This window comes from Chroicocephalus ridibundus, chromosome 8, assembly GCF_963924245.1.
Source record: "Chroicocephalus ridibundus chromosome 8, bChrRid1.1, whole genome shotgun sequence".
Lineage (NCBI taxonomy): Eukaryota > Metazoa > Chordata > Aves > Charadriiformes > Laridae > Chroicocephalus > Chroicocephalus ridibundus.
In genome coordinates, this window is record NC_086291.1 from 3729735 (window position 1) to 3744305 (window position 14571).

General features: G+C 47.9%; 1 protein-coding gene across 15 annotated transcripts in view; it reads right to left on the reverse strand.

Moving 5' to 3' along the window:
- Positions 1-9674: 9674 nt before the first annotated feature.
- NFIA (nuclear factor I A) overlaps positions 9675-14571 on the reverse strand; it is a 362170-nt gene continuing 357273 nt past the window's right edge. For all 15 annotated transcript variants that reach the window (XM_063344271.1, XM_063344275.1, XM_063344270.1 and 12 more), the window contains one exon: positions 9675-14571. This exon is cut by the window's right edge and continues 2474 nt beyond it. The gene's annotated coding sequence lies outside the window, so the exon portion shown is untranslated.

The following is a 14571-nucleotide window of genomic DNA, read 5'->3' on the forward strand; positions in this document are numbered from 1 at the left end:
AAGCGCGGCGCTTTTCTGTGTGCCGTGCAAAGGGCCTCGCTCGCCCCCGGAGCCGCCGGAGCAGCGTGCCTTTGCTGAAATCAAAAGTATCCTTGAGGGAGGCGGGGGGGAAGAAATAAAAATCTATTGTAAAGTAACGTAATTCTGGCCAGCTACCTGGGTAAAAACTATATTTGCAAGAAAAGTGATTAAAATGTGTAACATGGATAACTTAAGAGAATACTATAGTTCATAAGGGCTGGGGGAGGGCAGAGCCTGGTCCCCCCCGGCACCACCGAGATGCCCGGAGAGGTCTCGGTCCAAATCCCTGTGTGGTGCCGAGGGAGATGCTCCATGTACCAGGCGGTGGGCAAGGCACGGTGCCCATGGGGGACATGTCCCCTCCAGCCAGGGTGTCCCTGCACCCCGCTGCCTTTATCCAGTAACTTCTGTTTTTTCCCGAATCAGAGCCAACTCCATTTTACTTAAATATTTACTAATATTTAATTACTAAAATTTAATATTAAGTGAAGGAGAGGCAGAAGTGGTGACCCAGGGTCAGGCTGTGCTCGCCACGGGGACAACAGCAGCACGTCCTGACGGCTCTTCTGTGAGGACAAACTGCGAAACAAGATCTATAGTCCCATATATGCAGAAGTACGTGGCCTGAGGGACCTCCCCCACCTTCCCTGCGGCTGGGGGCTCCCGGAGCATCGCCGTGTTTCCACTAACAAGAGCCATTATCTCACGAGGAGTAAACAAGGGAGACAACAGAGGGGCCAGAAATTAAATAAAAAAATGAAAATCTTCTTAAAATTGACAGTTAAGAAGAGTTCATCCATGGTTTTGGCCACCAATGGAAATGGCCTGACACTATTTCCAACAGCATGGAGGGCAGCGAGGGGAGGGAATGCTGTTGCCCCCGCTGCCCTCTCCCAAAATCCAGAAAGGATGGTTTCCTCGCAGCTGGAGCCGCTGCGTCCCCCCCGACGCCCCTCCAGCCCAACCCCGCCGCCTCAGGGCGTATTAAAGTGAGTTATGTAGGTCACCGTGTAAAAACAAACAGCCTCTAGATGCACGCAAATAACAAAAGCAGAACTCGAGGAAAATTTATACCGCAGCCAGAAGACTTAAGGAGGGAGCGCGGAAAATGTCAGCGCCTTATAATGCCATCCCGAAGGACTTCGGGGGGGCCTGGCAGGCCTTGTTAGTGCCTCAAAGGGTGTTGAGATCCTGCCATACACAAGCAAAATTAGCTACCTGGATCTTTCCTCTGGCAAAGGAATTGGTAGGGGTCTGCTTCACCCAGGATGAGTGATGCTCTGGGTTAAAAATCACCTGGTTTTGAGATTTGCTTTCTGGCTCGCCAGCCGCAGCCCCATCCTGCGCCCAGGTGAACTTCAACAACTGGAAATCACAGAATCACAGAATCACTGAGGCTGGAAAGACCTTTAAGTCCATCGAGTCCAACCATTAACCCAGCACTGCCAAGTCCACCATCAAACCGTGTCCCTCAGCACCACGTCTACTCGTCTTTTAAGCACCTCCAGGGATGGCGACTCCACCACTTCCCTGGGCAGCCTGTTCCAATGCTTGACAACCCTTTCAGTGAGTAAATTTTTCCTTATATCCAATCTAAACCTCCCCTGGTGCAATTCCTCCAGGCTGGGTGTTCCTGGCAGCTCCACCACGGCCGTGCCCAGGTTTGCTCCCGGCCGGTGGAGCGACCCCCAACCCACCCCCTCCCCGGCTCTTGGGAATGGGCCCCTCGCAGCTACGAGGCCTTTAGAGACAGCCCAAGGGCTATCCCCATCCCTCCTTAGCCAGAAAATAATAGTAATGAGCCCCAAACCCCAATATTTTCGCAGGGCCTTGGCTTTGCACGGCGGGCCGTGGTGCCGGGGCCTGCCCAGAGGATCCGGCCCCACGCCTGGCTCCCGCTGCAGACGCACCAAACGCTGCGTGTCCTTCATCTGGCACGTTTGAGCTGTAATTGCAACAGCCTGAACTACCACACGGTTTTATGTGCTGATATTTCATGACATTTTATGTACATAATCTGCATATGTTATTTTTAGCAAACTTTCTCCCTGGGACAGCCTCATGTGCGCCACATCTTGTTTCCATGAGCATGTGCTGCAGTTGGGAGCGGTTTGAGGTTTTTTTTCTTCTTCTTCTCCTTCTTTTTTATTTTTTTTTTTCTTTTCCCCCTGTCAAGACAGGGTTTGGAATTGCAGAAGCAACACACACACGCAGCATAATATTTTTCTTTCTTTTCACAAGGCTGCTTTAGAGCGGGAAAAAAAAACCCCTAAAAGCAAAGGCGAGTGAGGCGGCCCAGCTCCCGTTTCCAGGCATTTCCTTGCCTGGGATGCCCTGGGCTGAGTTACCATCACCCCCAAAAAGAAATAGCATCCTTCTTGGGTGGAAATAGCACCGTGCTTGGTGGAAACAGCATAATTCTTGGTGGTAATAACACTATTCTTGGTGGAAATAGCATCATTCCTGGTGGGAATAGCATTGTTCTTGTGGAAATAGCATCATTCTTGGTGGTAACAGCATCATTCTTGGTGGAAACAGCATCGTTCTTGGGTATTTTGGGAGCAAGTCAATTCTTTGGTCTTTGCTGGAAATGGTTCGCTGCGGCTGGCGGGGCTGCTGGCACGTGCCGGGCTGCAGCGAGCCTTGTGCTGTTGGGTGTTCTTGAGGAATTGCGGCTCTGAGCTGCCTGCGTGTGTGGGAGACGCAGCTCTCGCCCGGAGACTCCTCAGTCCCTTGGAGGGGAAAATCCCAAGCTTTGAAACTGCCTAAAATGTTTGGTGGAGAAAATGTTCCCTAAGAAAACTCAAAGCATTTGTGGAAATTTACTGGTTGAAATATGAATGCTGGCCTTGGGAGGACACTTTCCCGTGGCGGCGTCGTCGCTGGTCTGTGCATGGAGGAGGTGGTCCATGTGGGGAGGAGGTGGTCCCTGCAAGGAGGAGGTGGTCCATGTAGGGAGGGGGTGGTCCATGCGGGAAGGAGGTGGTACATGCAGAGACGAGGAGGTCCATGCAGGGATGGGGTGGTCTATGCAAGGACGAGGTGGTCCATGTGGGAAGGATGGCGTCTCTGCAGGAAGGAAGGGTCCATGTGGAGTGGAGAGGTCTGTGCAGCAGCTCTGTGGAGGAGCACAGCCATGCCCAAGCCCATCGCACTGTTGATGCTGCGCCGGCCCCTCTGCCTTAGGAGCACCACCTTGAGATGGTCCCTGAAGGCACCAGCGATGTCCCATGGGCTCCTCCTCCAGCCCCTGCAGCCACAGGCAGAGCCCGTGTGCCCTGAGCAGAGCTTGGCCAAGGCCATCGCTTTTAGCAAGGGAAAGACGACATTGTAAAACTGGCTTTTAGTTCAGAGGCTTTTTGAGAGCCACAGCTGACCACGGTGGGTTCCCAGCTGACCTTGGGGCTTCCATTTGTGCTGGACACCAGCAGCTCATCAGCTTCACCGGTGGGTGGCTGAGGTCTCTGCTCCAGCGCGCAGCCAGGAATTCACTTCTGCTGTGCCAAACAACGTCTCGTCCCCGTGTCCCCATCAGACAGGGGGAGTTTGTAAAACAAGGGAGAAGGATTTGTTCAACGTTGGCGTCTCGCTCAGCCGTTCTCCTGACGGTGCCCAGGGGCGGGAGGAACAGTGCGCTTCATGGCACCCATCCTGCCTCTCCGCTCCCACACCAGCTGGATGTCCCCAGCTGGGACCGCTGGGCCCGGGGGTGGCACGGGGACACACGGGACCCCGCAGCCCAGGACAAGGTCAAACGGGCCCTGGGCAGCAGCACGAGCTCCTCGGCCTGAGACATCTGGGGCCCTGGTTAGAAGCTCTTGGAGCAACGAAACCTTTTTTTTTTTTCCCCGACTCCTCGTTGTGCACTAATGAAGAAATAAAATAAACATTTGGTAACAAATCCAGCATATGGTTATTGTTTGCTGCAAGGACAGGGGAAAACATTACTCCATAACGTGGCGAAAAGGCTGCAGCTGCAATATCGCATTACAGCGCCGCGTTTTATTTAATAAAGGCTCGTCCTGCCAGCCTTAACGAAATTTTTCCTTCCCCTCCCCAGCCCCGCGAGGTGGTTTCGGTGCCTTCTGCTGCGATGGCCACGGCGGGGTCGCATGTGCCCTTCGTTAGCCCGGGAATCTGCTTTCAATTCCGGCCCTTCAGATTGTATTTTCACAGCGACTCATTAGTCACCCAACGCTGACAAGCCGCTGTACGTGTGCCATCTCCCTCATTGTTTATATGCGAGTGCAGCGCCGAAAATGATTTATTTAGGTTTTAATTAAAATTTGTGGATAGACCAGTGATTTTTAGCAGTGCCGTTTCTAATTTGTGGTTGCGGGGGAGGGGGGGAAAAAAGTTTAAAAAAAAAAAATAATCAATAGCCTTACAGCATCTATATTTTTAGTGTTACCTCGGGCGATTCTAAGCTGCCGGTCAGAGCTCCCCACGCAGGGCTCAGCCTGGGCCCGGGAGAGATGTGCCACCTCTCACTCTCACGGCAAGACACACGCCTGGCATTACTGTGGCAGGTCGATCGATGTCCCCTGAGTTTCACACCACCAGCCCGAGCCCTGAGCGGACGCAGAATTGCAGCAATTTAAGGGTATATATTTAACCGCACGTGCAGCATCCCAGCAGCACCCAGGAGGAAGGCGGGTAACACCAGGAGGTGGCCAAGCCTGGTGGTCCCCACGAGCACGACTGGTGACTTGACGGTTGAAAGCAGTTGTTATCACTTAAAAATGCTTTGGAGGGTGGGGGTCACCGTCTCCAGAATAATCCGGGGTGCCCAGGCGCGTTCCCAGTGCCACCATCCTTCATTCCCACCGAGCCTGGCCGTGGAGCCGGACGACTTGCAGCAAGCGTGATTTATCTTATATGAACTTATTTATGACTCGGAAAGATAAAACCAGGAGCAGAAGGACAAGGGGGTTGTGGTGGGTGAGTTGCCAAAGCTTTGGGGCCATCATTGGGCCCCCCCTGTGCCATGCGGGACCCCCCAGCCACCTCCCTGGTGCAGGGTGACGCGACGCTCTCGCTGGACGGAGTTTTTCTTGCTGCTCGTGACATTAAGGTGCACTTTTATAAGGTGCAATAAAGAGACTAAACTCTTTCCCCCCCCCGAATTATGAAAGTTAGGGGCCTTTCTTGGCCTAATACCACGGCTCAAAGAAATCCCTGCTATTACCTGATGTAAATATGTATTAATTAAAGCACTTTGGAAATGCAGAGTATTGACCTAGGGGGCCGTAATGGCTCTTCTCGAGCAATTACAATCTATCATAAAGCTACGCATTTCGGGAGGGTGGTTTTTTTTAGAGGCGCGTTATTGACCCGAGGGCCGCGGGCAGATTCCTCCCCTCGCACAGACCCTTCCCGCCCCTGGGCTCGCATCCTTCCCGGGGAAATCAATAGAGGGGGAGACCCTAAATCCCTCATTTTTAATAAATACGATGTATTTCATCCCGTGCCCTCGCTGCCCTGTGCCTCCTCTCCAGCTCCCCATCGCCGAGGGCACTTTTGGGACTTCCCACCCACCCGCAGACCCCCGGAAACACCCAGAGCAAAATATTTATACATAAAAGAAAAACTTTGTGCTTTCCAGTGGTGGAAACCCTTTACAAATAAAGCATTCGTCTCCTGAGACTTACACCTTCTAATTTAATTTTCCCCTAAATCAAACAGTGTATTAATCCCCAATAGAAAACATGTTCCAGTTGCACAAACAATATTTAAATGGTATAATAGGGACATCTTTTATAAATACTTCTAACAAATCCTGAAAAAACCTGAATGTGTGGGCTATAATTAATCGAAATGCCAAGTGCCAGCTAACCAGGGAAACTCCAGCATCATAAATCTGCCCCGAGCTTTCTCACACATGCTGATGGATGGGGACTCGGAGCTTAAATATTTAACAATCAATAATTCAAATACCTATCCTACCCTATTAAATTTGTCACATTTATTTATAAATGCAACATCCAGCTGAAGTTTCTCTAAAAGTTGCGTGTCTTCCAACCCAATAGCAAAATGCGGCATTTCTTCGGCTTTGGAACTAAAAAAAAAAGACAATTTCTGTGGGGAAATAAGGAACAATGGGGGGAAAAAATTAAACCCCCGTGTAGCGAAATACTTGGCTGCGTCTCCTTCATCCTAATAGGTTTGGATAATGCGGTGTGCAGGCAGGTGTTATGTTGTATGAATCACATTTATAGGAACATTTTCCAATTTCTTCGCCGCCCAAGGCAGGGAGCTGCCGTTCATCCTCCGTCAATGAATATTTCTGCAGCGCAGGGCGGGCTGCGGGCCCTGCCCGCGCGTCTCCCCCTCCTGTCCCGAGCAAATCGGGCGGAAAAAAACACGGAAAAAGAGGTGGGTTTGGGTCTGACCCGAACCGCAGCCACGCTTTGCTTTGCCCCGGGGGAGGGAAGAGCAGGACAGAAATAAACACATGGTGGGTCCAGCACTGGCAAGAGAGGCCAGTCACTGGCTAATAATAATAATAATAATTAACAACAACAACAAACTTGCCAGTTTGCAGCACCAGCAGCCTAACTCTATATTTCAAAGGTTTTCTGGGGAAAACAGGGATGACCGCATGGTTTATCAGGTGGCCCCTCTCCTCTCCAATGGCCTGGATGAAATAACGCCGCCGGGGAAAGCTCAGCCGCGTTTCCATCCGCCCGGAGGAACAGGATGTGGCTCGGAGCATCCCGTTTGCCACCTGGCCGTGCCTCCAGCCACCTGGGCAAGGAGGGTCCCTTTGGCCCCTGAGCATCATTCATCTTAAAGGAGCACCAAAACTCACCCAAAAGGTCACGAAACTCCTGAACCCACATTTCCGGAAGGATTTAAAAAAATAAAATCCTGGCGTTGCCTACGGGTTAGGGGAGGTGGGGGGTGCCGTCCCCGTGTCCCCGTCCCTGCCGGAGCGCGCCTGCGGGCACGAGCACCACTTACGGCGGCATAAATCTCCATCGCAAATTTATTGCCATAATTTATCAGCTCATGTTGCTGAATGGCCAAGCAGTTAATTTTAAAATGAAGTGGCGCTATTTTCATTAATACCCTTGTGCTAACTACCTATCACAACACGCGGAGGCAATTAATACCGTGTTGCTGAAGTACCGAACCAATAAATATTTCCAGTCTTGGCTTGTCTTCAGCAGATTAAAGACAGCGGATGAACCCACCGCCTTGGTACTACTCCCCGAGCCCTTTTCTTGTCGCATCATCAGGAACACTTACAATTAAGGAAGAGATTAAGTGGCCAGATCCGCCAGTAACGGGAATTTAAAAGGAGGTTGTTTCACAACACGTGAGTAATCCCTTCAGGATATCTGTGCAATAACAATAAGGTTGAGAGAAGATTGACAATTTCTGAAGATTATGTATCGGCAATACAAAAGAAATTTGGCTGAGTCCACGTTTGGGGAAAGAAAGGCAAAAACACCCAACGTGTCAAAATTCAGTAGAAATAACTTTGTCACCACCGCGCTCGCTGCAACTTCACCCCCCACCACGCCACGGAGCATCCTTTTGAGGAAAAAAAGGGCTTGCATGCCCTGGGATTTATGGCCTGAATGGGTGTTTCAGCCTGTATTTCTTCCACTGATGAAAAATCAAATGGTGATAAATGAAAACTCACTCAAAAGGGAGCGCCGGGGCAGCAGGTTTTTCACCCGGCACAGAAACACACGCCTCTTGTCGTGCTTTGCACTGTACAGATCTCCCTGTAAGCGCATCCCATCGCTTCTCCCTCCGGGGCAGAGCAGCAACCGCCCGCGTTTCTCTGCTTAAACACCACCTTGGACCTTTTCCACCCAAAGTTTTTAATTTTCTGTTCGTGGGCTATTGCGTATTCTTCTTGCATCCCAAGGCCAGCTGACACATTTTGATAGCAATAAATAATAAATGGGATTTATTTCCTTAGATGCTGATGGAGACCTTTTCTTCCGCAGGAAGAAAGAGAAAGAAAGAGCGAAACAAAAGGTGCAAGAGAAGGAGCGAGGAAGCGGGAGATGGTGCCCAAGCTCCCGGCGCGGCATCACCCCCACGGGGCAGGGTCTGGCCGCCCTCCTGGAGCCCCTCCTGGTTCCTCCACCGAAACCCAGTGCAGCCTCAGCCCATGGCCTCAATAATAAAGGGTATAAATAAATAGTAGTGAATGATTTTTGTAGGGGGAGGCGATGGAGGAGAGCGCGGGGGTCGGGAGCGAGAAAGGGGCAGCATTAAGGAGCCGGAGGTGAGCACAGCACGGGCCGCGCAGGCCGCAGACGGGGCGACGGGGAGGAACCTTCCCTGTAATTCAACTTCCCTGCGTAATTCAGCTTTTTTTATTTTTTAAAAAAGCATATTTTCATTTTTCTGCATGTATTCGCCCAGCCATGTGCGCGGGGGGGGGTCCCTGTCCCCCTCCCCCCTCCCATCCCGACGCCCCCTGCTCGGAGGGGCCACCCAGCTCCCGCGGCCCCTGGCCAGGCGGGCCCAGACCTGGGCTCGTCTCCGAGCCAAAGGGGCACCGACACCATTTGGGCTCCGTTTTGCTGCCTCGAGACGAGCTTTCTGCCCCGAAGTGGGAGCCCTGCCCTCCTTCTCCCCCCTCCTCCCGGGGCTGGTGGGGGGATCGCCGCTGGTGAGCCCCGGCTTGGGGCACTGTGTTTTCTGTGAGGGCAGATTTGGATTTCCTTAACATTTAATCACCTTCATGAGGAAAAAATCTGAACTGAATGGGCTCCGACTGTCCTCAGCTGCTCCACCGGGCAGCGGTGGCACCAGGGCAGCCTCCGAGGACAGTGACATTACAGCCGTGCCCAAACCTGCCGTCCCGGCCCTGTGGCCTCAGCCCAAGCTGCGCGGGGGTGTGAGAAAGGAAACAGAGGCGGTTTACGAGTGTCGGGCAACTATTTGTTAGAAAACACTCATTTCCCCCAAAATAACATGGCGTTGCAGCCGGTGCTGCCCTGGGAAGGGCTGGTCCCGGTGGTCCCTGTCTCCCGTCCCCCAGGGCCCCGTGGCAGAGCTGCTCCAGCCCCCAGTGATTTTTTTTTTGGCTAGAAAACAGCCCAAATGGCTTAAATGCAAAAAATTCCTTTCTGCAAATGTTAATTTCCGCACCTATCTTTTAAGAAGAAGGCGCTGCACAGAGAAAAGCTTTAAAGAAAACTTTACAGGTTGTAAAGAAACCTATTTTTTCCGGGTCCCACACCCGCAGAAGCCTCACGGAGCAGCCGAGCGGGTACCGCAGCTCTTGGGAAAAGCGGTAATATTTTTAAAGTTTAGCTACCCTTAAAGATATACAGTAGCATTTGCAGAATTAATTAATCTCCTCAGTCTTGCCCAGGTATGCTTCGTGTCTTTACTCTGCGTGATTTAACCTGCAGAGGTTCGCTGAAGATTAATCTGTTATCGTGCGAGGAACGAACTTGCATTGAGGGGACACCGCCAGCACGGGAAAGTACGGCCCGTGCGACAACAGCGACTCGATTTAATGAAATATCCCCGGGATTTGGGAACGGCAACTGCCCAGGAACCCCCAGACCTGCCCAGGTGCCCAGAGAGGCCGACGCCACGATGGCGGCGATGGCCACGGCCCCGTGGCCGCCCACCCCTCCCCGTGCCCAGCTGAAAGTAAAGAACAACACAGCCCGTTAGCATTAGCAATTTTTTATTTTCCTTTTTTGTTGCATAGGAAATGCAGTACTTGCTTCCAGTAATTGTATTGTAATGTGAGAAGGTGGTAGCACTAATGGTTGAATACAAGAGTTAAACTAATCCACACCAGCTCAAAAAACCTGCGGAGACTTAGTTGAATAAGAATGGATGCCCACAGTGATTCTCAACCAATTACAATTTTTTTCACAGAACACAGTAAAACTAAAATGGTAACTATGAGAGTCAATACAAGTATACTAGAGGCACGAGGGGCCTGACTCATAAAAAAAAAATGAACACGACATGGTATTAACACGGGTGTCAAGTGAATTTGCGGCAGATCTTTCACACGGCCGGTGGAAATTTTAGCGCCCCCAATTTCCAATTGTCGCTGCGGGACTCGGCGGGGGCCAGGCCGGGGCAGCGGGACAGGGCCAGGACAGAGCTCCAAATGGAGATTTCTCCTTGATTGTATTGCCAAAGCAAAGAATTTCACGGGCCTTTCCCCAGGGCAGCAGTGGCAGCCGGGCGCCGGGGGCAGGAGCAGGCAGCGGGTGCCAAGCCGGGCACTCTCTTCCTACCGTGCTCCATCTACAAACGCATCTTTTTTTCTTTTTTTCCCCCCCTCATATTAATTTGTGGATGCAGATAAAAAGGCGGGGGGGGGGTGGGGTGGAATTTCACCCAACACAATTGTTTTTGTTCATGCTCGAGCATAGAAGATTAACTAAGTGGAAAATAGTCTTCCCTAAAAAACCAAAAAAAGCGTAGAAGTACAAAAGTTCACATTGTGTACGAACGTTTGCCTTTGCAAAGGTTTTTCTCTAGAGCTCAGAGGTAGCGATCTGGCGTCTTTTTTTTGTTGTTTTTTTTTGTTTTGTTTTTTTTTTTTTCCTGGTACGGACAAGATCTCGTTTGTAACCGAGCAGCCTCGTACCACCGCGTTCCGCACCCCTGGCATCGCCCGGAGCGCGGCGTCTCCCTGCCTCCCCCCGTTCTCCTGCCAGCCTGCGGTGGGAGCATGGTCCTGCGCTGCCCCGGCCCTTCCTGGACCCTTCCCGGGGCTCCGCTGGGGTCCGGGGGGGACGGCCAGGGGAAGGGGAGGGAGAGGAAAGCGGGGCTCGCCCAAGCGCGGGCTGGGAGAGCAAACCATCCTCCATTTTTGGCCGGGAAAAGCCCACCACCAGCCTCCCGTGTTAATAGCAAAGGAGCTTTTATGAATCGGGCCCAAAGTTTGTACAGAGTTTGTTTGAAGAAAAATATTGCAACTGTGCATGAAACTAAACAACCACATGAGGTTTTTTTTTTTCTTTTTTCTTTTTTTTTTTTTTTTCAAAAGGGTTTTTTTTTTTTCTTTCTATATGAGGAAGTCTGGTGTGAAGAAGGGTCAAGCATGGGGTACCTGGTGAACCGCTGCCCATTAAGAAATCTCTCGCAACGTCAGCTCGATCAGCTCGGTTGTGGGTTTAAAGGACTGTCCCCCAAATTTGAACTTTATGCGGCTGTTCTTTCAGAGCAAGCTCTCTGAATTCTTAGGGTAGCTTTTTGAGACGAAAATCTTAACCAGGCACGGATTTCTGGTCTCAAACACCATGTCCTGCCCTCTAGGAACGGAGAGGAGGAAAAAAAAAAAAAAAAAAAAAAAAACCAAACAAAAAAAAGAAAAAGAAGAAAAGGAAAAAAAAAGAAAAAAAAGAAAAAAAACCCAAAACACAAGTAATACTGAATTTAAGTAAATGTATACCTCCAAAATACTGAAAACACCCCAAATCAAGAAAAGACAGAATTTGCGTTCTCAGTGAAATATCTTTAAACCTATCTGACAAGAACCAAGTCAGAAAAAAAGACTAACATAACTTTGAGTAATATTCATACAGCTACTAAGCATTATGGAATAGCATGCATTAATATTGTACGGTTATTTTACATCACCTATATCAGAAGGTTCTGACAGACAGCGAAGGCTACCGGTGTAGAAAAAATCTTACTTCAGAAGAGCAATATAATACAGATTTCACAGGCACTACATTTTAATATATCAGGTATTATGCTGGTTTTCTTATAATTCTTTCTGTCCTAAAGCTGGCATTATAACAATGACCGAAAAGGCAAGGATCGAAGTAAACGGAAAGTAGATACCAAAGTTGATATATTCTTTTCTTTTTTTTTCTTTTTTTTCTTTTTTTTTTCAGATAGATTAGTGCATAGTTTTCATGCAGATAAACACTGCTATGCATTTACATTGTTGGAAAGCAGAGTGAATTGAGCCCAAGTTGTCACATTTTTGTAAATCATTTTGCCAGCCTGTAATAGCACCATGTAATGGATTTGCATTAAACATTAAATTGATTTCAGAATTGGTGACACAGTATTCACTACAGTTAAGTGCTATGGAATAGCTTCAATGTTACCTGCTATATATCAAAGCAATTTTCATCCCACTGCTTTTTTATTGGAAAAAATAAAAGGAAAATGTACTCGATACTAATTAGACTATTGCGCAGCCTTGGACTTGATGATGGCATAGCTGGGTTTACTGTCAAACAGTAATACATGCATTGACTTCAAGACAAAATTGGCATTGTAAGCTCGATTTAATGAAAATCCTGCCTGGCAGGCAGTGTTAACTTCACAAGACCTGCCTCCGACAGACCTCATGAGGTTTATTTTGTTATTTATTTATTGTTTAGGTGCCATTGAAGCTCTCCTTACATTGTCATGCCGGTTATGGTTTTAATTTTGTTCGATGGAGGCCTTCTACCAAAAAAAAAAAAAAAAAAGAAAAAAAGAAAAAGATATTTCCAGAGACACAATGCAAAGTACAATATTAACTGACATTCTTTAAAAAAAAAAAAAATAATTCACCACAAGGAAAAAAAAACTGTTTTAGGCTATGTATCTGGGTTTTTTTGTATTTTTGTACAGTAAATATTTTATAACACTGTTACTACAAAGCTGCAAATATACGGAACAAAGAGAACTAGAGAAAGAAAAAAAAAATGTTAGAGGGATTTTGCATATTCCTGTGGGCTGACTGAATACTGTGGAGTTGAGAAAACTTGGTGTTTCTTTTCCCCTTCGACCTTAAGGGGAGGGGGAACAAGCAACAGAGACAAAGTGTACCATGGCTGCCTAAACTCGAAGCCCGAAAGTTTTTCTTATAAAGGAGGAAGAATAAATAATAATGGCATTGCTGGGGTGTGCGGCATGATAAAAGCAAGTGCCCTCGCTCAAAAAAAAAAAAAAAAGAAAAAAAAAGAGGAAAAAAAAAAGGAAAGGAATTAACTTGAGAAGAAGTCAATTCGCGCTAAGCCATTTCTCGGGCTTTAAATTTGGATGGGGGGGGTGGGTGGGTGGGCACAGGTCAGAGTATTTGTGGGTCTGACGGATTCTGGAGCGAAAAAAAAAAAGCCAAACCAACCCAAAATCAGAAAAAAGTTGTTCGCGTGACTCAAAAAAGAAGGAGGGGAGCGGGAAGGGGACCCGAGGCGGAGAGCGGGGGCTCCTGCCTGCTCCTGCCTGCACACCCCCGGCGGGACCCCCGGCTCGGCGCCCGCTCCGGAGGGTCAAACACTGTCTGTTCCCTCCACCTGCACGGAACGGAGCCGCCGGCTTTCCCGCCTGGGAGCAAGGTGAAGGAAACTTGAATTTAGCGTGTAATACTTTACAACCCCTGTTGGTTAACACCCTTGACCGCCTACCTAATGTTTTAAAGCCTTTAAAACATTTTTTTTTCTCGCAATTCTGCTCAGAGTTCCCTAACTTTAGCGTCATCAAACTTAATATGACAAAATACCTTCAAAAATACAGCATACCTGTAATGTCCATTTACAATGGTTCTTCAGTAGCCTATACTTCTCAAGCATAGGAATATGCTATACCATTGAGAGAAGAAAAATAACTGTATTTAAATACATACAAAAAGGAAACGGGAAAGTTTTTAACTTAAATCCAGTTCCCAAAGGAAAAAAAAAAAAAAAAAAAAGCAATTCTATGAACGCTGCCTTTATAACGAACAATCAGAAATTCCACTAAGCTAATTTGACAGAAATTTTTCCTCATTTAAACAACATTACAAAAGTCCTGCATTATAAAATAGGGTAGAATAAATCAGTGTAATCAATAAAACTATACAACATACAAATTACATATCTTCTGAGTGGGCAGTTTAATTCTCTCTCTTTGCAGCCATGACTACAACATGCTCACTAAAAACAACTAACTGCCCAAACTATTGCTTAGTTTGTTTTGTTTAAAAAAGGGTGCAATTTTATTGTATATACAACCAATTTACTGGTAATACCTTGTCTCATAGCAAGGTTCTGACAAAATGTTTGTCTAGGCTTTTTTCCCTTCACTGTGAAGCACTGAAAGCTGCTATTTTTTTTTTTTTTAGTGCACATATGTCTTAATAAAGTAATGCCCAGCTAAGTGCTATAGGGAAGGCAAAGGATGCTGGCTAGAGGATGTGATACCATATACTAACAATCACACAATACAATAGAGCAAAATGACTACTCAACCACTTATCAGACACATATGAAAATCCAAAACATTTTATTTTTTCCTTAAATAGAGAATAACCAGTAAACAATTTTCAGAACTTGGAAGTTTAAAAACGTGCATATAAAAATGGGCATTATATACTTTTATTGAATGTGGATTGATTGCAGTCTGCTAATAAAAATGGGTGTGGGATCTGAAGAAAAAGGAAGTTTTTTTTTTTTTTTTAAGGCTTGCTTGTGAAAGGAACAGTTGTAAAACAAAAATTGCTTGAAGCAGGGTTCAGCTTAGTGCTTCACAGTTTGACTGCTTCTCTAAGAAGAGCCCTTCCTGCATGTGCATTCAAAAATCACAAAAGTACAAAGACAAACACCTAAAACACACTGCGTC